At 40.5% G+C, this 23,838-nt stretch overlaps 1 pseudogene across 1 annotated transcript; it reads right to left on the reverse strand.

Annotated features, from left to right (window-relative positions):
* Nucleotides 1–13,904: 13,904 nt before the first annotated feature.
* Nucleotides 13,905–21,237, reverse strand: LOC308520221 (poly(rC)-binding protein 2-like; annotated as a pseudogene). Its single transcript has 2 exons — nucleotides 21,228–21,237; nucleotides 13,905–14,487 (listed from the first exon to the last, which is right to left on the reverse strand). The product of its transcript is annotated as a poly(rC)-binding protein 2-like (transcript).
* Nucleotides 21,238–23,838: the final 2,601 nt, after the last annotated feature.

Consider the following 23,838-nt stretch of genomic DNA (forward strand, 5'->3'; position numbering starts at 1 on the left):
TTCCCATCAGATGACAGAGTAGATAAATGCAGTACAGTAAACCCTCAATTTTGCAGACCTTGATTTTATAGATTTCAGATTTAATAGAGAAAATTTCTGGTTCATATGTCATATGTGAACATTAGTACCGTGTTAATTTTTAAATGCTTTAAACCAAAATTTGCTTATACTTAATAGGTTAAGGTTTGTTACTAATTCACTGTTATTTTTAACAATTTTATTGACTAGGTCTTATATTGGGAAAAAACACTATAGTAATTTCAAGAAAAGAAATGAATATTACATATCCAAAACTACTAGTATCCTGATGCATGAAATTCGTGCACATTAAAACGGAATTAATTGCCCTACCCAGTTTGGCTCAGTAGAGCATCGGCCTGCAGACTCAAGGGTCCCAGGCTCGATTCCGGTCAAGGGTATGTACCTTGGTTGCAGGCACATCCCCAGTGGGGAGTGTGCAGGAGGCAGCTGATTGATGTTTCTCTCTCATTGATGTTTCTAACTCTCTATAAAAAATCAATAAAATATATTCTTTTAAAAAAGAGAACTAATTAGCAGGGATACTTTAATATTGCTATTTGCTCTTTCTCTGTAATAAAACTGTGAGAGATTAAAGGAAATTAGTAAAATGTATATGAAAATCATATATAAATTTATTAATAAATAAACAGTAACAAAATGATATAACAACAGAGGCATGATATAAAAACAACAGAAGCATGATATGAAGACAACAAAAACATGATATGAAAACAACAGTGATGCAAACAATAACTGATAAAGTGATTAAACTTATTCTAATATCTCCCTGTATACCACATTAAGAGTGAAAACACTTTCAGAGTGCTTGACTAATTTTCCTTGTGATGAAGTACTTAGAACTTTAACTGTAACATCACATGCTCTTCAAACTCGAGAGAAAGCAACATATAACTGACCATGTGCAAAAACGGGTTCAGGTAGGAATATGCCTACTCTGTCTAGAGTTTGTCCTTGTGATTTATTAATAGTCATCACAAATGCTGGCATCACAGGAAACCGTCGTCGAATCAATTTAAATGGGAGGCCAGTGTCAGATGGGGACAAATTAATTCTTGGAATCAGAACAGCTTCTCTCTCTGCAGATCCTGTTAATACTTCAGCTTCGATAATGTTAGGTCATAATCATTTGATAATAAATCTGGTACCATTACAAAGACCCCATTTACTATTGAGATTTCTCAATAGTATGATGATTGCACTCACTTTCAATTTTAATTCATGACAAGGCATTCCCGAAGGAGTAATACTATTCAGAAATTCAATGGGGAAATTTTCCTTTGTTTCTTTGTTGTGGGGTGGGGCCACAACATTAGTAACAAGGAAACAGAATTAAAACTTTATTGTGGGGAGCTGCTACAGTGTTTTGGACAGGTTCAAGCCTTGGACTGATGAGAGGGCATAGTCCTCTCATTGCCACGTGCAAGTCCCAGCTTGGAGGGCAGGACCTTCCCAGCACAATTATAGCCAACAGCTGTAGTTGTAAGCTTGAACCTATGGTCCGAACACGTGGCCCCAAGTGCCTGAGTAATGTGGGCTTGATAGAGTTCAGGTGCATGTAGTTGAGTAGGATTGAAACCCAGGAGAATGTTTGCAAACATCTTGGTCACGCCCTTACTTTGCCTGGTAGATCTGCTATAAACTAAAGGCATGGCTGTGGGCATGGTGGCTGTCTCTCAGAGAAACAGTGTCCCACAGAGACCCGGCTTTCATTCTCTTGTCTGTTTTTTCTAAGCCTTTCAGCCACCCCACTCAGGTTCACCCCATGCTTGCACATCACACTTTAGAAAGATCTGCCTCCACACTCCCAGGGGGGGTTCCTGCCTCAAACTCTACCCTTACAGGAAACAGCTTGGGGGAGGGCGCAGCCATTGCCAAGACAACCCCTGTAGGACTGACTTCCTTCTGCTCGGTCGCTGTTCATCTGTATGTGATGAACACCACCCATGGTTTTTATATAAGTAGATAGTCTACATATTGAAACCCAGGAGTCACTGGTAGTAAACAGTGTTTGGTGAATGATTAGCAAATGATTTCACTATATTACATGAGGTACTTGGTTTTATTGGCATGTGGCTGACTTTCTGCAGGAGTTTTAATGCACGCCAGCCAATGTTCCAGCATGCACTAAGCCATACCCCAGTTGTGTGCATTTGTTAACTCATGGTGACTGATGAATGCATGCATTTATTAGACCTATTCAGTATAAATTTACAATTAAAATAATGCATAAAGAAAACTTTTCTGTGAAATTAAACTTTTCATACATACTTAATTTTAATTACACAAATGTGTCTATATAAGCAAAAAGAAGTAAACTAATAAAATTGTCAAATTTTTTACATAAACATTTAGAATATTAACTTTGTTATGTAGTGGAATTTTGGCCTTAGTAGACACCCCCTCAACCAAATTAGTAGTTACATACGTTTTACTGTGTATTAGTTATTATCACTGCTTTATTTATTATCACTGCTTTTGCCTACTACTGTCTATATCCATACCTCAAATTGTTTCTTGTCCTAACTCCTTCCTGTGTTCCGTTTTACATCTAATTGTGCCAAATTGCAAGGGTCAAAGTAGCAATTGGCCTTCAAATTTCTAACATGTAGGTTCAGTAGAATTAAGTGGGGAAAAATAGTTTTCCATGAAAAAGTGTGAACATAGAAAGGAAGACTTTATACATAATTGGAAAATTGATTTCAGAGTAAAGATGTCAAGGTAAGTTAAATGATGATATAATAAATGAATACATAATCCAGGAGATGAAAGTTCCTTAATCAGGCATTTTTCATTCAATTATGTTTTCCCAAAGTGTAGTACAGTGTCAGCACATTATGCATGTTTTTTTTTATTCATGGAAGAAAGTAATAAATCAGTATTGTCAGAAAGGCTTGTACCAGATTTCTCATTTGCACAAATATTTGCAATTTTGAGGCAAATAGTTTGTATTTCTCATATAAGATGTGTATTTTTGCTTATGATATAAATACACTTATATGAAGGCTGAAGTTGAGAATTACCTTGCCATCCTAAAACTGTGGGGATTCAGATGTTATTGTTTCATGAGAAAATATTACCCCTACAAAGCTTTTCTCCATCCTTTTGATTTCCTTGGCATTTCTGAAGGTATTTTATTTTATCTTCAATGCACTCCCATCTCCAATTGCTGCCCTTCTAGTTTGATTTTGTTACATTTTACATCGTGCTAAAAATGTTGTTCTTAAGAATATAATCTATACTAATAAAAGGGTACTGTGCTAATTAGATTGAATGTCTTCCAGATGACCTTCTGGATGTCTTCCTTGACAAATTTGTGCCTGGGTGAAGCTGACCCGGGTCTCAGGTGCCTGAGGCCGTCCAGAAGGAGGGAAACCTGGGTCCCAGGTGTGGGGCCGAGGCAGAGGTGGTTAAGTGCAATCAGGCCAACAGGGGCACAGTTAGGGGCGATCAGGCTGGCAGGGGAGCAGTTAGGGGCAAACAGGCCAGCAGAGGATCATTTAGGGGCCATTAGGCAGGCAGGCAGAGGTGGTTAGGGGTGATTAGGCAGGCAGGGAACAGTAAGGGGTGATCAGTAAGACAGGCAGAGGTGAGTAGGGTGATCAGGCAGGCAGAGGTGATTGGGGGCAATCAGGTAGGCAGGCAGAGGGGTTAGAGGTGATCAGGCAGGCAGGCAGGTGAGCGGTTAGGGGTCAGTGGTCCTGGATTGTGAGAGGGATGTTTGATTGCCGGTTTAGGCCTGATTCTGCAAGGATCAGGTCTAAACTGGCAATCAGACATCCCCCCAGGGATCCTGGATTGGAGAGGGTGCAGTAAGGGCTGAGCGACAACCCCTCCCCCATGCATGAATTTCATGCACTGGGCCTCTAGTAAGATATAAACACATATAAGTAATAACCATATAACCTATGCTACCATTCAAGTACCAACATTGCCTATTGTTGACTGGACATTATGGTACATAATACAATATGAAAAAGACATTGAAAAATTCTTTTTTATATCCCCACAGTTTTGTCAAATTGACCAATCTCTGTACCTTAATTAACACCTCCCTTCTCACTCTTATTGATAGCTTAACACATTGCAGGCAGATCACGAGCATTCTCATCTTTTCATATTACAGTGTTTTACCTAAATGTTAAAGACATGCCTTAAAATTAAATACCCATTGCATTTTGAAGTTATTGATTACATGTTCTTACAAGCTAATATCTTTTTAAAGTATGATACTTTGTAACACATTTTCTGTATTTGTTCAATAGAAACTTATCTGGCCACTGGGTAAAGCTAGCAATAAATACTGGTGCACAATGTGTTAAGTCACAGTTTTAGAAAATATGAGTAACTCTCAATTAAAGCACCATTTTGTACCTTTTAACCAAGTAAAAGGTACTTGAATAGGAAATCATAAGTGTCATAGAAACCCCTAAAGAGGTGAATACTTGGTAAAGATTCTTGTGTGTGTGTGTGTGTGTGTGTGTGTGTGTTTATATTCATGCATACACAAATCTATCTGCTTCTTTCCTTTACATGAAATTCTTGAGTTACTTACCAGCAGAAATTTTAATGGTTCCATGGTGCTTTCTAGCTATAGCCATACCCATTGATAGTTTGTATTTTCATTTGAGATCACCTCCTTTTTGTCTCTGGATTGATATATTCTGGATGTAGTTACCTAGCAGCAAGACTTTCCCAGTTCTACAGACCATGGCAACTGCTTAAAGTTCCTCCTCATTGTGACTCCACCATCTCCATTAAACTTTCATTTTAACTATTTTTCAATAGGAATAAATGTGACTTGTCCCATTCTATATGCTTCCTACAGTATAAACATTTTAGCTTCACTAATGTTGATTACACTGTTGCCTTTGTCTCAGATTATTTCCTCAACAATGAACTATTCTTTTTTTTTTAAATTCATTAAACATTTTTAATTGGACATATACATGCAAAAAAAAAAAAAAAAAAAACACAACCAAAAACTAGACCACCATCTTACACCACATGTCAGAATAAATTCAACATGGATTAAAAACTATTATAAGACTTGAAACCATGAACTCCTAGAAGAGCTCCTAGGTAGTTAAGATCTTAAACACTTGTTAGCACTATTTTTTCCCTCCTCAGGCAAGGGAAGCAAAAGAAAAAAATAAACAAATGGGAGTATATCAAACTAAACAGCTTTTGCACCACAAAGGAAACCATCAACAAAATGAAAAGACAACCCACTGTTGGCAACGATGTGGAGAAAAAGGAGCCCTCATGCTCTGTTGGTAGGAATACAGACTGGTACAGCCACTATGGAAAACAGTATGGATACTCCTCAACAAAACTGAAAATGGAACTGACTTATGCCCCTATGATTTCATTTCGGGGTATATTTCTGAAGAAACCCAAAACACTAATTTAAAAAAATATATGCACTCCAATGTCCATTGCAGCGTTATTTACAATAGCCAAGATATGGAAGCAACCCAGAACAATGAACTACTCTGTTGTTCAAGTATATCAAGTTCCCGAAAAAGGTTTAACCCAATTTTGAATATTTTACAAGGATTCCAGACATCATTAATCATCATTAACTTTATCTTTAATGTCAATGAATTAACAGAGACATTTCATATCTGCAATAAATATGTCTCATTTGTGAAGAATACCACTGTCAGTATGAAAAGCATATTTAGGAGAGAGGTGAGTAAAAAGTAGAGTGGGAATACATTTAATAGGTAAATTGACTAGCTGGCAGTTTAAAATCGCCAACATGGGCAGACCCATATTCAGTATCCTACCTGTGGGACAGGGTGGTTGGTAATGTCTGCCCGCTGGATACCTGTCAGTGTCTTTCTATTTTCCCTCCAGTTTAGTAAGTCCATTACAAATGTTCATTTATTCTGTCATGGAATTTTTCACTTTTTCTCTGGCTTTAATCACAACTAATTTTTAAAGACTCTACTGAAAACTGCGGCTGTGTTAAATTCTCCCTTGTGTTTTCCCAGGGCTACTATAATAAAGCACCACAAGATGAGTGACTTCATAGAGATGGATTGCCTGAATCTTCTAGAGGATAGAATTCCAAAATCAGTGTCCAAAATGTCATAATCTCTGAAGATACTAAGGAAGGATTTATTCTGGGCTTCTCTTTTGACTCCCAGTTGTTCCTGGCCCTGTGCAGCATGGTTCAGTTTGGACACGATTCTTTTCCCTTGCCTAAATTTGCCACTTTAAATATTGAATTAGCCACCCTCCCCAAATTCCAGTATTACCTAATCTTAATTATGCCTTTTGTCTACAATGAGATTATTCCCAAATTAGAACATGTTCTGAGGTACTCAGATTTTACCAAATATTCAAAGAAGAAATAACATCTATCCTTCTCAAACTATTCCAAAAAATCAAGAGGAAGGAACACTTCCAAGCTCTTTCTATGAGGCTAGCATTACTCTAATTCCAAAAACAGATAAAGACACTCCAAAGAAAGAGAATTACAGGCCAACATCCTGATGAACATAGATGCTAAAATTTTTAACAAAATGTTAGCAAATCAGATCCAGCAGTACATTAAAAAGACCATACATCATGACCTAGTGCAGCGGTTCTCAACCTGTGGGTCCTGACCGCATTGGCGGTCGAACGACCCTTTCACAGGGGTTGCCCAAGACCATGGAAAACACATATATAATTACATATTGTTTTTGTGATTAATCGCTATGCTTTAATTTTGTTCAATTTTTAACAATGAAATTGGGGGTCACCACAACATGAGGAATTGTAATAAAGGGTCATGGCATTAGGAAGGTTAAGAACCACTGGCCTTGTGGGTTGTATTCTGAGAACGTAAGGCTGGCACAATATTTGCAAATCAATAATTGTGATACAACACATAAACTGATTGCAAGACAAAAATTAAATGATCATATCAGTAGATCCAGAAATAGCATTCAACAAAACCCAACAGTCATTTTCGATAAAAACTCTTAACAAAGTAGGAATAGAGGGATCATACCTCAATATTATAAAAGCCATGTACATTACAAACCTACAGGCAACATCATACTCAATGGCCAGAAACTAAAACCATTTCTCCTAAGAACAGGAACAAGACAGAGATGTCCACTTTTACCACTCTTGTTCCACATAGTACTGTATGACTTAGCTATAGTGATCAGACAAGAAGAAGAAATAAAAAGTATCCAAATTGGAAAGGAGGAAGTAAAACTGTCATTTTCCACAGATGACATGATATTTTACATAGAAATCCCTAAAGACTGCTGGAGGCCGGTCCATCCTTGTTGCTTGACATAGTCGCTGCAAGGAAGAAACATCTGCACAGCATATATTTTAAGGGACCTGGCATACTGTTCTTAATATGTTTGCTCCCCTTCTTAGTGCTATGTGTTCTAGCAAGGGCCACCTCCCAGAGAAATGTTGTTTCCCCAGGTGGGGATTTTTTTCCTGGAGTTAGGGATTAACAGGACTAAGGAAGGGAATAAATCAGTAAAACCCCTTAACTAAGTGCCAGGTGGGTAGTTAATTATCTTAACTATGAACAATCACGCTTAAGCTACATAATCATTACTTAGGATAATCTCCTTCAGTTACTTCCTTGTAGCTTAACAGAACAGTATAGTGACCTTGAAATGGAGATAACAAACTAGCCCTAACCTTTGGAATAGAATGGATAGGATTAAAGTCAACAGAACTAGATGAAGATGGGATTTTTGGCCAAGGTCAGATAAGAAACTATGGACATGAAACAAGGAACTGTAGAAGGTCAAGGGAGGACCCAAAACATATCGTGATGTGACTATAGAGGCATGCTTATAGGATCAAATGGTATAAATACAGATGTAACAGGAGAATACAGAGAGAACCTGACTATGCTGATCATCTGAATGCTGTCTCCATGTCCCTCATTCTTCACCGACTCTGTCCACACCTTTGGGAACCCCTGGACCACTGGGGCTGGACCCTGGCAAAAGACTCCATCAAAAACTACTAGATTTAATAAATGAATTCAGCAACATCGCAATATACAAAATTAACACTCAGAAATTCATGGAATGTTTATGCACCTGAAAGGGTGAGGACTACGCCCTCCACCTTGCCCCAGGGTAAGGGCTATGCCCTCCATCTTACCTTGGCCATGTGCTCAGCAAGGCTTCTTCCCGGAAGCCAAGCCGCTGCTGGCCACCCCCAGGATTTCTCTGGACTGGCCAATGATAGTCAGGAAGTGCATGCCATCACTATGACCACATCCTGTGTAATGAGACACCGACTTGTGCCTGGCCAATCGGCAGGGCCCACAGTCCTTTCTCCTCCCCTTACCCCAACCCCCTATAAAACCTCTCTCCACACAGAGTTTTCGCTCTCTCTGCCACGTGCTGCTGTGCCAGTAAGGGGGGGTGGGGCAGGGCAGCCAAACCTAGGTTTGAAATAAATGACTCTTTGCTTTTGCATCGGACTCGCTGGCTCCCTGTGGGTTCTTGGGAATCTTGAAATCTGGGAACAACACACCGATAATGAACTCTCAGAAAGAGAAACTAAAAAAAACAATGCCATTTACCATTGCAACAAAAATTTAAGATACTTTGGAATAAATTTAAGCAAGGACGTAAAAGACCTGTATTCTGAAAACTACAGGATGTTGAAAATAGAGATAGAGGAAGATATAAACAAGTGAAAGAATATACCATGTTCATGGGTTGGTAGTGTAAACATTAAAATGTCCATACTACTCAAAGCAATCTATATATCCAATGCATTCTGTTTTATAATACCAACACACAGACCTAGAATAAACTCTTCAAAAATTTATATGGAAACAAAAAAGACCTCGAATAGGCTCAGCAATCTTGAGAAAGAAGAAAAAAGTTGGAAGAATCACAATACCAGATATCAAGTTATACTACAAAGCCACTATACTTAAAACAACCTGGTATTGACCCAAGAACAGGCATATAGATCAAGAGAACAGAACAGAGAACCCAGAAATCAACCCAAGCCATTATGCTCAATTAATATTTGACAAAGGAGGCAAGAGCATACAATGGAGTCAAGACAGTCTCTTCAATAAATGGTGTTGGGAAAATTGGACAGGTACATATAAAAAAATGGAACTAGACCACCCATTTACACCAAACAAAAGAATAAACTCAAAATGGCTAAAGGACTTAAATGTAAGTCATGAAACCATAAAAACCTTAGAAGAAACCATAGGTAGCAAAATCTCAGTCATCTCTGCTAGCAAGATGTTTTTGGCTACATCTCCTAAAACAAAGGAAATTAAGGAGAAAATAAACAAATAGGACTGCATCAAAATAAAATGCTTCTGCCCAGCCAAAGAAACCATCATCAAAGTGAAAAGGGAATCCACTGCATGGCAGAACATAATTGCCAATGATACATCTGATAAGGGGTTAATTTCCAAAATATATATGGAAGTCATGACCTAAATGGACACTTATCCAAAGTGGACTTACAGATGGCCAAGAGACATATAAAAAAATGCTTAAAGTCACTAATAATTCAAGAGATTCCACTTAAAACAACAATGAGGTATCATTTCAAACCTGTCAGAATGACTATCATCAACAAATCAACAGAGGACAATTTTGGCATGGATGTGGAGACCAGGGAACCCTACCTAGTACACTGCTGGTCAGAATGGATACTGGTACAGCCACTGTGAAACACAGTATAAAGTTTCCTCAAAAAAAAAAAAAAAATGGAACTCACATTTGACCCAGTGATCCCACTTCTAGGAATATATCCTAAAGAATTAGAAACACCAATCAGAAGGGATATATGCACCAGATGTTCACAGTTAAGATTTGGAAACAGCCCAAGTGCCCATCAGCAGGCGAGTGGATAAAAAAACCTGTGTTATATCACACAATGGAATCCTATGCAGCTGAAAAAAGGAAGAACTTTTACCATTTGAAACAGTGTGGATGGACCTGGAGAGTAATAAGCTAAGGGAAATTTGTCAGTCAGAGAAAGACAAGTATCACATGATCTCACAAATATGTGGAATCTAATGAACAAAATAAACTGATGAACAAAATAGATGCAGACACACAGACTGACAAATTTCAGAGTGAAGGCTGGGGTATGAAGTGGGTAGTGATGAACTGGGGAACTTATATGCATATATGCATAGCCCATGGACACAGACAATAGTGTGGTGAAATTCTGGGGTGGGGCAGGAACAGAGTGGAGGGGGCCCCTGGGGAAAAGTGGGGGACACCTGTAATACTCTCAACAATAAAAATAAATAAATTAAAAAATAAGAAAAAATGGAAAGTGATCCAAAAATTATGGGAATGAAATAAAAGAAAATAAGGTAGAGAAGAAAATATACATTAAATCCAACTCAAGTGAATATTTATTTTCAAGATCATGTATCTTTACTCAAAGATCTTGAGAGCAAGTAATCTATATCAGGCATCATCTTTTTTTGATTTGTAGAGTTTTTGGAGGAAACTGTTTACTTCTCAAAATCATCCAGTTATGGAAATATTTTAGTGTGTATCTCTCATCAAATCTCTAGTAGGATTGGATGTTCAGTTTTATAATCAGAAGCACAATCTTATGAGGACAGCGACTTTATTAGTCTACTAGAGGCCCAGTGCATGAATTCGTGCATTGGTGGGGTCTCTTGGCCTGGCCAGTGATTGAGGTTAATGGGGGCCATCTTGCCCAGTCCAGATCGTAGCCAATGGGGGCCAGCTCATGGGGGAGGGGCCACGGGAGTTTGGCCGGCAGGGGATGGACCATGGGAGAGCTCCAGGGTGTGTCTGGTCTGTCTCGCCCAGTCCCAATCTCCCTGACCCCAGCAGCAAGCTAACCTACTGGTCAGAGTGTCTTCCCCCTGGTGGTCAGTGTGCATCATAGTCACTGGTGGAACAGTTGAATGGTCGAATGAATGGTTGGACACTTAGCATATTAGGCTTTTACTACATAGGATGTCCTGGAGTTTAAAACATTATTCATTAATAAGAACATCTGAAATAGTAATTTTAGGCCAAGTTCTTCTGCACTTGACATTTTTTCTGGTGTCTCCTTCAATATATTCATTCACTGTCATAGTTACATATAATATAGAGTACTATTCATCTTTGTCCCTTTTTTATTTTTTATCCTTATCTGCTGATATTTTTAGGGAGAATACATGAGAGAGATGGAAAAACAGAGAGAAACATCGATGTGAGAGAAATACATGGATTGATTGCCTCCTGCACGAGCCCCGACCAGGGTGTCAGAATGATGACAGGCCCCCGGATGGTCAAGGCCGGTGGGAGCACAGAGGCCGTGTGATCAATACACCAGAATGGTCAAAGGCCACTCTGGGCATGAGTCTAAATGGAATGTTCAAGGACTCTGAGCCTGGGAATCCTAATCAGGCCACGATACCATAAGCGGGTGCAAGGACACATGGTATACTGTGCCCTTCAGTAGGCAATATGGCTGATGTGACTATTGCCAAGAAGCCTTCTTTGTCTAAATGGTATAAAAGTAGGCTACTGACCAGTCTAGTCAGCAGAGGATGGAGTGAGAAGTCTGCTGGAATATGGATTGATTGCAGCTAGGATGGATTTTGTGAAAGTCTGCTAGAGAGAGCAGCTGGGCAGGAGAGACAGGAGAAGCTGTGGAGCCAGAGAGCTCAGATAGCACGACGATGTGAGGCGGTGAGTCTAGGAGGCAGCATGAGGCTGCTCAGTTAATAGCTGTGGGTACAGAGACTGATGCTGCTTTATGGGAAAGATATATGTTCACCAGCCGGTGTCTGGCTGCCTGCCTGTATGGACTTTGCTGTGAGAATTGTTCTTGTCTGATGGCTATAAGGTCACTGGCTTCAGCAATAAAGACTCATTCTTCTGTACCCACAACCTCTCATTGCTTCTCTGTGTAAGACCCGGCGTCCTAGGAGGTCCAGCCCCAGGCAGAGGGGCTCAGACCCCACATCTGTTACTAGTGAGCAGAGGATAAAGGAGGAACTTGGACTAAGTTCCCAACAGTTAGTACAGTGGACAGGGTTCAAGCAGGAACTCGCCTTGGTGTAGTTGGATAGGAGAATTTTGAAGAATACATAGACTCACAGGCACCCAGAACAGCTCAGAGCACCAGTGCTTGTGCAGGGCTCTGCCAGTGCTCTGACACAGGGCCAGGCCTGGGAGGGGCCTGCAATCCAGTTAGGTGCCCTTGACCAGAAACAAACCTGGCACCCTTTGATGTGCAGGCTGACGCTCTATACACTGAGCCAAACTGGCTAGGACTGTATTTCTCATTTAGAAATGAAACCTTATCCCCTGAGTATATAACTATGAACAATACTCTAATTTTCTGAGAGTATGTGACAAGGTAAGAACGTACCAAAGTGGGATATGTCATGGCAGAAATAAAACCAAGAACTTGAGTCTTTTGTAACAATTTCATGTAGCAAGCATTTATAGCAATTTTTCAAGTGTTGCTTGTATTTTTTTCATTACAGATAATAATAGAACTTTAGATCAAGGCTGATTTAGCTGTTTTGAAACTTGGATAGGTTTGAATTTAAAATGTCATCAGCTCTTTGTAAAAATTCTCTTAGATATCTGGAGAATGAGGTAAACCTTGATGTTTCTATTTGACACAATTATTTTGCATGCACCCTGTAGTATTTTGCCCATAAAATTAGCTGTTTTTTTTTTTTCTCTTTGAGAATAGCCAAAATATTCTCCAGGTAGAAAAAAATAAAATAAATATTGTAGCTATAATTATTTTTATACTTTGGATTTTTAACTTTTATAATAGTTAAAACTGATTCATAGTTCACCATTACAATATTAACCTATTCTGAATTTCACCACATATTTACCATTGCTGGTGAATACTATACTTTCATATGTTTTCTGTTTTACTTAGCATCCTTTTGTTTCAACTTTACCATTATTTGTAAGGCAGTTCTTGTAGTGATAAACTGTCTTTTTTGTTTGTTTGTTTGTTTTGGATTATTGTTATCGATCCTCCATTTCTGAGCAATTTTTCCCAGGTAGATTATTCTTCTTTGGCAGTTTTTTCATTCAGCACTTTTAACATATCATCCCACTCCCTCCTGGCCTGCAAGATTTCTGCCGAGAAATCTGCAAATGACCATGGGATTTCCCTTGTATGTGATGAATCCCTTATTTTTTGCTTCTTTCAAAATTCTCCCCTTGTTTCTGATTTTTGACAATTTGATTATAATGAGTCTCAGGGTAATCTTTGGAATGATCTTGTTTTTAGCTGTTCCAAGCTCTTTGAAACTGAATGTTAATATCCCTCCCTAGGTTTGGGAAGCTTCAGCCATTATTCCTCTAAATAAACTTTCTACTCCTTTCTCTCTCTCTTCTTTTGAGTCTCCCATAATATGTACCTTTTATTACAAAGGTCCTATATGCTTTCATTTTTTTTCTTTTTTGTTCTACTAACTGGCTAATATTAAATAGCTTGTATATGAAAAGTTCAAGGATTCTTTCTTTTTCCAGGTGCATAGACAGACATGCCTCTCAGTTGTTCCCTGGGGAGCAAGATCCAGGTTATAGGGTTTCTTCCAGATTCACAGTTAAGCTGAGGTCTGCAGCCCATCCTCTGAGAACATGGACAAGCATGATTCCTAGAAGATCTCTGGAAAGGCAGGGCTACTAGACCATGACTAGGATGGTTTGGAGGTAAGTTACAGGGTTGTTTCAAGATCTACAGTCAGAATGAATTCTATGGCCTAACTTCCAGGGGAACAGACAGGTTGATTCCTCTCTGGTCCCTACAATAATCTTGCTGGTGTCAGGAGCAAGGCCAAGCTGAGCTTTTGCCCTGTCCACAAGGGGATAGGGCTATTTATGGGTTTATAGCTTGGCTTGACCGCCTGCAAAGATGACTGGAGAACTGGTTGGCTTAGGCCAGTATGGGATGGTCATGTCCTTTGGAGCGTGGGAGGGGACTCCAATATGATCATGCAGATCTGTTTCACACACTCAATGATGGATTGCAGATTGCTAGCAGTAGTGATGGCCTGCTCAGTTGAGTTGGAGAGCATATCCCCTGCTACCTGGACTTGAGCCCCTGTACTCTCGGGTATTTTCTTGATCTTGCAACCTCCTTTTCCAATGAGAGAGCCACACTGACTAGCAGGGACCACCAGCTTCAGGGTGGTGGGGGTCTACTGGCAGCTGTGCTATTAGTCATAGAGCTGCTGATGTCCTCTTCCAGTTTGTCAATGATTATAGCAAAGGTTTTGAAGATGGCTGGCCAAAGTGATAATTCTCTCAGGACAATTCCCTTCTGAGATGTTGATGAGTGCACCACTCTCCTTGCACATCTTCTTAACTGATTCTCCTTTCTTTCCAATGATACTGCCAACTTCCTTTCCATGCATAAGTAGATGGATGGTGAGAGTGATGTTGAATCCACTTTCAATCACACTGGTGTCTATGTTGAGCAGTATTCTGGGGAGCTGGACTTTGAGTGGTCAAGTCTGTGGTCACTGTAGGTGGGAGATTGAAAGCTCAAAACTGCAGGTGCCAGGCGACTGAGGGGAAAAGGGAAAGGAGGGAAGGGGAAGGGCGGGATGCTAGGGGTCAGAACAATAGACATGGGCAGACAGGAGAGGGCACAGGCTGCGGCTGGCTGCTCCAGCTGCTGCCTCTGCTGGTCTGGGCCCTTTTTCATATTTTTAGTTCATTTACACATTGCACACTCAGCTCTTTGATGCCTTAAAAATATAGTGGATTTTTGAAATATAATTTGGATTTTTTTGAAATATATTTTGAAATCAATTTGGATTTTCTAGTTTTTATTTTCTTTTCCTACCAGAGAAAACATGCTTGTGAAGATTTATATGTCCTACAGAGAATTGTATTTTTTTGAAACAACAAAATTTTATTAAGAAAAGTACAAAGGAGTTGAGTGGCAAGTGTATTTCTGTATTTCCAGATTTTGAAGTAATTCTGTCCAAGAGTAAATTATGTTCAGAAGATGTTACAGGGCAGAGATGTAAAAAATAAATTAAAATTAAAATTAAAAGCTTCTGGTGTCAGATTCCTTTCTGTGTTTTCCATTATACTAGGCTAAGGCTGTACCAATTGAGTTCTGCCATAAATGAAACCACACCACTGAGAGAACCATGAGTTATTAGCAAGAAGATATAGCTATTGCTCCTAGGACTGGGGATTAAAGGGAAGAGATGGGATTGTTGGAACCTTAGCCATTGGAATAAGACCACTGGATCTAAGACTTTAAGCTGAGAAGGTTAGCCAACCTGGCACTAAAACCTACAGGAGTTGGTGAAGGACTCAAAGTTCTGACACTCTAAATCCTTAGGGTAGCATGCTTGGCATCTGAGAGAGTATCTCTGAGCCTGACAGTGCTGTTTCATATATGTACATGTATGAAATTGTAATTATAATATTATATATAGAGATGGGGCAAAAGTAGGTTTATAGTCATTGGAATGGAAACTAATCCTACCTAATAATAGATAAACATGGTAATTAACCGTACCTCCGACACACTGCCCATTGGCTAATCAGGGCGAAATGCAAATTAACTGCCAACCAAGATGGCAGCCAGCAGCCAGGAAGCTGAAGCGAACAGGAAGCTTGCTTGCTCCAGTGATGGAGGAAGCCAAGGTTCCCTGCCTGCCTTGCCGTCCTCTAAGCTGCTCTCTTAGAAAAAATGTTGCAATGATAGAAGCTAAAAAAAAACCCAGATACCTGCTTTCAGCAGCTGAGGTCTCAAGCTGGAGCTGGCCTCAGAGCTAAAGCCGGCTCTCAGCTCCAGTGACAGCCATAGAAGGTAAATAAATCCCAGAATAAAAGAAAAAAAGAAAAAAGGAGAGGTTGGGAGCTTCAGTCACCTGCCAGCCTGAAAACGGCCCTCAGCCCCTCACCCAGACTGGCCAGGCACCCCAGTGGGGACCCCCACGCTGAAGGGGGTGTGACCAGCTGCAAACAGCCATTATCCCCTCATCCAGGCTGGCCAGGCACCCAAGTGGGACCCCGACCCTGATCCGGGACACCCTTCAGGGCAAACCAGCCTGTGCACCAGGCTTCTATCCTATATAGTAAAAGGGTAATATGCCTCCCAGCACCGGGATCAGTAGAGCTGGGAGGCCTCCCAGCACTGGGATCAGTGGAGCCGTGAGGCCTCCTGGCCCCTGGAGCAGCATGACAGGGGGCAGCGCCCAAACCTCCTGATCACCCTGCGGCTCTGTGTGTGACAGGGGGCGGGGCCACAACCTCCCTATCTGCCCTGCTCTGTTCATGACAGGGGAAGGCGCCCCAACCCCCTGATCACCCCTGCTGTATGCCTGATACGGGGGAGCTCCCCAACCCCCTGATCGGCCCTGCTCTGTGTGACAGGGTGTGGCGCCCCAACCCCCCCATGGGCCCTGCTCTGTGTGTGACGGGGTGGAGCCACAACCTCCCCATCGGCCCTGCCCTGAGTGTGACAGGGGGGAGTGCTCCAACCCCCTGATCAGCCCTGCTCTGTGGGTGACAGTGGGTGGCACCCCAACCTCCTGATCCGCCCTTCTCTGTGTGTGACAGGGGGCAGTGCCCCAACTCCCCTATCAGCCCTACTCTGTGCATGACAAGGGGGAGCTCCCCAACCCCCTGACTGGTCCTGCTTTGTGCATGACAGGGGGTGGCACTGCAACCTCCCCATCGACCCTGCCTTGAGTGTGACAGGGGGCGGTGCCCCAACCCCCCAATCGGCCCTACCCTGAACGTGACTGGGGGTGGCATCCCAACCTCCCGATCTGCCCTGCTCTGTGCATGACAGGGGGCGGTGCCCCAACTCCTCAATCGGCCCTGCTCTGAGCCGGACCAGGGGCTGCACCTAGGGATTGGGCCTGCCCTCTGCCACCTGGGAGCAGGCCTAAGCCAGCAGGTAGTTATCTCCCGAGGGGTCCCAGACTGAAAGGGCACAAGTAGGGCTGAGGGACACCCCCCCCCCCCCCCCCGGCCAGTGCACAAATTTTTGTTCACCAGGCCTCTAGTACAATAATAATAGTAAAAATAAACTCCATTACTAACAATTGTAAACCTACTTTTGCCCACCCCTGCTGTCTATAGTAACAATGTGCAGACTTAAAGCTACTGTCTTTGTGAAGACTGGAGCTGTTAATAGGGCATGACTGAACAAGAATAGATCCAGAGACAAATGGTAGGGGAGGGGGGGATTAGAGAACAACCCAAGGACTTGTATGCATGTATATCAGCATAACCAATGGACACAGACACAGGGGTGATGGGGGCTTACCCCGGGTGGGAATGGCAGGGGGGAGGGGAGTCAATTGAGTAAAAAGGAGACATATGTAAAACTTTAGACAATAAAAAAGGAAAATAAGAATTTAAAAGTTTTTAAATAATATTATTAGTATAATAAACCAATGAAAAAGTTTAGATTAATATATTGATTAGGCAGCTATGATTTGAGGTAAGCATATTCATAAGACAAATAGTGTGGAAATTATTGAATTTTCATTTCACATTTTGCTTAGTGGTCACACACTTGATGATAGTTATATACTAAAGCTTCTGTTTCCTTCTAATTTTCCTGATGAAATTTCCATTATATAAGTACAGTACTAAGTCACTGTGTGGTAATTGTACTGATTTGTGGTAAATATCAGTGCTATTAATATCTTCTGTTAATATTATTGAATTTAGAACAAATAAGTTTTATTAATTGCCAGAGTACTATATGATGGTTAGTTTCCTCTATTTAAATAAAACAAAGATGATCTTAAAATCATGAGAAAAATTACATTTTATAAATAACTACTTCCCCAAGTCAATCTTTATTTTACTTCAAAATATCAGTGCTATTAATTAGGTTCAAATCCTGATAACTGAAAGAGGCATTTGCTTTTGAATATCCACAAGTTCCCCCCTCTGCACTTTCTATCGCAGTTCCAACTATATGTCTAAATTTAGATTTACTTTCACTCTCTGAAAGAACTTTTCTTATTGTTTTACTATTTTTCCTTAGTTCTTCCATTTATTTATTTATTTATTTATTTATTTTAATTAAATCTTCATTGTTCAGATTATTACAGTTGTTCCTTTTTTTACCCCCCATAGCTCTCCTCCACCCAGTTCCCACCCCATCCTCTACACTTACCCCTCCCACTGTCCTCATCCACAGGTGTATGATTTTTGTCCAGTCTTTTCCTGCACTCCCACACCCCTTTTGCCCCAAGAATTGTCAATCCACTCCCTTTCCATGCCCCTGGTTCTTTTATATTCACCAGTACATTCTGTTCATCAGATTTTTTATTCACTTGATTTTTAGATTCACTTGTTGATAGATATGTATTTGCTGTTCATAATTTTTATCTTTACCTTTTTCTTCTTCCTCTTCTTAAAGAATACCTTTCAGCATTTCATATAATGCTGGTTTGGTGGTGATGAACTCCTTTAGCTTTTTCTTATCTATGAAGCTCTTTATCTGACCTTCAATTCTGAATGATAGCTTTGCTGGATGAAGTAATCTTGGTTGTAGGTTCTTGCTATTCATCACTTTGAATATTTCTTGCCACTCTCTCCTGGCCAGCATAGTTTCTGTTGAGAAATCAGCTGACAGTCGTATGGGTACTCCCTTGTAGGTAACTGACTTTTTTTCTCTTGATGCTTTTACGATTCTCTGTTTGTCTTTTGCTCTTGGCATTTTAATTATGATGTGTCTTGGTGTGGTGCCCTTTGGATTCCTTTTGTTTGGGGTTGTCTGTGCTTCCTGGACTTGTAAGTCTATTTCTTTCACCAGATAGGGGAAGCTTTCTGTCATTATTTCTTCAAATAGATTTTCAATGTCTTGCCCTCTCTCTTCTTCTGGCACCCCTATCATTCGGATGTTGGTATGCTTGAAGTTGTCCCAGAGGCTCCTTACACTATCTTCATATTTTCAGATTCTTTTTGCTTTTTGCTTTTCTGGTTGGGTATTTTTTGTTTCTTTGCATTTCAAATCTTTAAGTTGATTCTTGGGATCCTCTTGTCTGCTGTTGGATCTCTGTATATTATTCTTTATTTCAGTCAGTGTATGCTTAATTTCTAGTTGGTCTTTTTTCATATCCTCCAGGGTCTTGTTATTCATACTTTGAATATTTCTTGCCACTCCCTTCTGGTCTGCACAGTTTCTATTGAGAAATCAGCTGACAGTCCTATGGGAACTCCCTTTTAGGTAACTGACATTTTTTCTCTTGCTGCTTTTAAGATTCTCTCTTTGTCTTTTACTCTTGGCATTTTAATTATGATGTGTCTTGGTGTGGTCCTCTTTGGATTCCTTTTGTTTGGGGTTCTCTGCACTATGTGGACTTGTAAGTCTATTTCTTTCACCAGGTAGGGGAAGTTTTCTGTCATTATTTCTTGAAATAGGTTTTCAATATCTTGCTCTCTCTCTTCTTCTGGCACCCTCATAGTTCGGATGTTGGTACGCTTGAAGTTTTCCCAGCAGTTCCTTACACTATCTTAATTTTTTTTGGATTATTTTTTCATTTTGCTTTTCCGGTTGGGTGTTTTTTGCTTCTTCACATTTCAAATCTTTGACTTGAGTCTTGTGATCCTCTAGTCTGATGTTGGATCTCTGTACAATATTCTTTATTTCAGTCAGCGTATGCTTAATTTCTAGTTGATCCTTTTTCATATCCTCAAGGGTCTCACTAGATTTATTGAGGGTCTCACTAAATTTATCTAGAAATTTCTAGAAAATTCTTATAAAACCTTAAAAGTGTGGTTTTGAACTCTATATCCAGGAGTTTGCTTTCCTCAATTTCTGTCATTTGTGACATGTTTCTCTGTCTCCACATTTTTGCTGTTTCCCTGTGTTGACAGAATGGCTTTGTGTGCTAGGTTTCCTATAGGGCCCAGTGGCTCAGCTTCCCCAATTACCTGAGGTGGACACTCTTGGTGCAGCCCTTTGTAGGCGTTGTGCACAGCCTTGTTGTAGGTAAGCCTTGATTGTTGTAGGTTTCACTGGGAGGAATTGACCTCCAGGCCAATTGGCTGTGAGAATCAGCTGTGTCTACGGTGTGAGAACTTCTGTGCTGGAGACACCCTTATGGGGCAAGACTTGCTTCAGTGGGGTTTTGGTGCTCACTGAGTCTCCCTCCTGAGTGTGTCCCTTATAGATCTGAGGAGCTGTAATCTTGATGGTCCCTCTCTGACCACTGGGTACACTGGCTCTTGGATCTCTAAGGAGGTGCTAATTTAGCCTCTGCCTGAGGCTACCCAACAGGAGCTACGGAGAGATATGAAGATTCTTCTTCTTTTTTGGTGTTTGGAGGTGCCCAGATGAGGCCCAGCTGTGAAGCAATGCAAGCTGGTGTGGGGCCTTGGGCCTTCTTTTGGCTATTCTGGGTCTGTCTGGTCCAGCTGCAATTTTTTAGGTACTTTTAGATTGCAAAAGGCCAGGCGATTCATATGCAAAAGCCTCTGTGCACAGCTTGGGTGGGGTGAGGTCTCAGGGAATCAACAGGGTGGAGCAAACAGCTATGGCTGATCCTCAGCACTTCCCTAAGAGGCCCTGGGTCTCATTGTCCCATGGTAATCGCTGCAAACACCTCTGAGAGAAAGCTGCCCTTGAGACAGTCCAGTTTCTCCCCGTATGTGTCTGGGCCCTCAGAGACTTGCCTGGAACTGGAGTTCCAAGCCGTCGGGAGCTGTGTCTTCCTCTCAATTGAAAAACACAACTGCGTCCTCGGTTGCTAGTCCTTTCCGTGCGTGCTCCGTACCTCTGCACTTTATTTCCGCACCTCCTCTTAATCTCAGGGTGCTTTTCTCTTTCCTTCTAGTTATAGAATTTCCACTCAGTCAGCCTTCCTGTGGTTTTGGATGATGCCCTTTTTTTCTTTTAGTTGTATTTTTGAAGTGGTTGTGCGAAGCAGCAATTTCTGGTGTTTACCTATGCCGCCATCTTGGTTTCTCTCTCAGAATGGGGTATATTAAAGAAAGTGGATCCTCATCAAGATATGAACATTTTCAAGAAAAGATCTTGGTGTGGTGAGTGTGTGTGTGTATGTGTTTGTGTGCACGGGTGTGTATGTTCATGCATGCACAAATAAAGGGTACTTCTCTACTTCATAGCTCACCTTCTTATATGGCTTATTAGAAGAAAGTTAGTGGTTTTCATGATCCTTTCTAAATATGGACGAACCTACTTATAATGTTTACCACCTGCCATTATGAACAAGGTTTTGAGACGTCATGTGGCAAAAGAAATATAAATCCCTTCCCCCTTGTCTCTCATTTAATGAGGTTTTAGATTTAGCTAGTTAGCAAAAATACTTTCTCAGTTATACACACCATACAACTGTCTATGGTTCCTCAACACTGGGGCTTCACCACATCCATCCGAGCTTATTTCCAATTTCTCTTTAATATGTGAAAAAGTCCAACAACCTTTCTTACCCTCATCCTATGTGATCTCTACTCACAGTTGAAACAGTTCCAGGACTTTCACCCATATCATCCTCCTGTTTCCAGATTATTTTCTTAACATTGAATCATGTCATTGAACACTTGAAGATCCAAGGGAAAAATTGCCTTCACTATAAAACCTTCCCAAAAGAAACCAGACATCACTGATCATTTAGAAATCTCTTTTGAATCTATACTAATAAAAGGATAATATGCTAATTAGATTGGATAGACCAGATGTCTTCCAGACATCATTCCAGATGTCCTTCGTGGAAATGACAGGGCCTGGGCGGTGCCTGGGTGCCTGCAGCTGTCCCAGGCATCACTGCCCCAGGTCCTGGGTGCTTGTGGACAGGCAGAGGGAGGGAAGCCCGGGTCCAGGTTTCCTGCAGCTAGCCAGAGGGAGGGAAGCTCAGGTCCCCGTTGCCTGTAGCCAGCTCGAGGAGGAAAGCCTGAGTCCTAAGTGCAGGGGCCGAGGCAGAGTTGGTTAGGGGCAATCAGGCAGGCAGATAAGCAGTTATGGGCCATCAGGCAGGCAGGTGAGTGCTTAGGAGCAATCAGGCAGGTTGGCAAGCATTTAGGGGCATCAGGCAGGCAGGTGAATGGTTAGGGGCAATCAGGCAGATAGGTGAGCAGTTAGGGGTGATCAGGCAGGCAGAGGGTTTAGGAATGACTAGGCAGGCAGGTAGGAGAGCTGTTAGGAGTCAATGGTCCCAGATTTCGAGAGGGATGTCCAGCAGTCAGACATCCCCTAAGGGGTTTTGAATTGTTAGAGAGTGCCGACTGGTCTGAGGTACCACCCCGTCTGTGCATGAATTTCATGCACGGGGTCTCTAGTATCAAATAATATCTCAGAGACATTAAATATCTGTGTACAAAGCTACTTCATCTCAAAGGGAGAACAGTATTAAATTGTCATCAAGAAAAGACAAATATACAATTTAGAAGAAGAGAGAGGTTCATAAAACAGAGTGTGGGAATCAAATTAATTATTAATTTTACTAGCTAGCAGATGAAAATGCTAATCTGGACATTTAGCGGGTTAGCTGGAATAAACATAAATTCAAATTTAGTTATTTAGTGATCTTGAGAGTTTAGCTGTGGAATATAGGAGATTTTGTCTGGCATTGTCTTCCAGTAACTTGCCATTACCCTTCCATTTTAGTAAATACAGGTCTGTACTTTGTTCCTGATATGGACTTTCTCATTTCCCCTCATTCGATTTTACCATTTTTCCACTGCTTTGCTTACAAATAGATCCCATAGAAGAAAATTTGACCATGAGGTTTTGAATTTCTTTGGCTTAATTTAATGGTTCTGCAGTAACATTCATTTATCTATATATTAGAAGAGTAGGAGGCATAAATATATGAGACTATCATATGCATTAGGAGAAAAATTTGGTCCTACCCAATTTTCTATTCTTTTCTTTTCTACTCTTAATTAGAGGAATATACTAAGGATTAATTTAGCTAACTTAATTTTGCTATTTGGTTTTCTTTTCATAATTGATTCTTTATTTTATCTTAATTACAAGTCTTTACCCAGGTATAAAAGATGTACTAGTTATTGTTTGGGTTTTGTCTTGATGACCAATAAATACTTGAAAACTATTTATTTACTTAAGACTATGTTAGTTATCGATTTGTTGAGTTTGTAATTTTTGTTGTTTCATGTATTTGGGACAATCAAGAAATTGTATATCAAACATTTTAGTTTATTAACTTTGGGCAGGAGTAAAACTCAAATATACAAAGGTGAAATCTGGTTTTTTAGATTGTTGCTGATAAATAACTGCATTTGGCCATGATTAAAATGTGAGCAACCAAGGGAATTACTTAAGTACTTAAAAAGACCACCTTACTCTATTCAAAACACATTTTTATATGATAAACCCAGTAAGTCTATTTGATTATTTAAGGTGTGTATTGATGAAGGTTTACATAAGGAATTAAAAATCTTTGGTAATGCTTATAGTAAGAATAAATTATCTCTATTCAATTAGTCCAATATATAGGAAAAAAGTGACCTGGGAGAATTTGAAAAATCATGCAATGTTTATATGGTTTCCTGAGAAAATAGCTGCGCTCTGATTTATATCTTTTATTTTCTGATATTTTGGGGGGTTTCATCTGGGGATTGAGAAAATATTAACCATTTGATAATTTTTCAGGTTGTACTCAAAGCATGTAGAGGCTTCCGGATTATAATATTTATAAGGTATGGGAGCCTGATAAATCTGACAGATGGAATAAAATGGCAAGCATTGCAATTATTAGAGAAAGGCAAGATAGGAAATTGGAGGAGTTAATAAAAAAGAGAAAGGGAACACTTGTACACTGCTGGTGGGAATGCAGACTGGTGC

This window comes from Myotis nattereri, assembly GCF_964212035.1.
Source record: "Myotis nattereri genome assembly, chromosome: 5".
NCBI classification, from domain to species: Eukaryota; Metazoa; Chordata; class Mammalia; order Chiroptera; family Vespertilionidae; genus Myotis; species Myotis nattereri.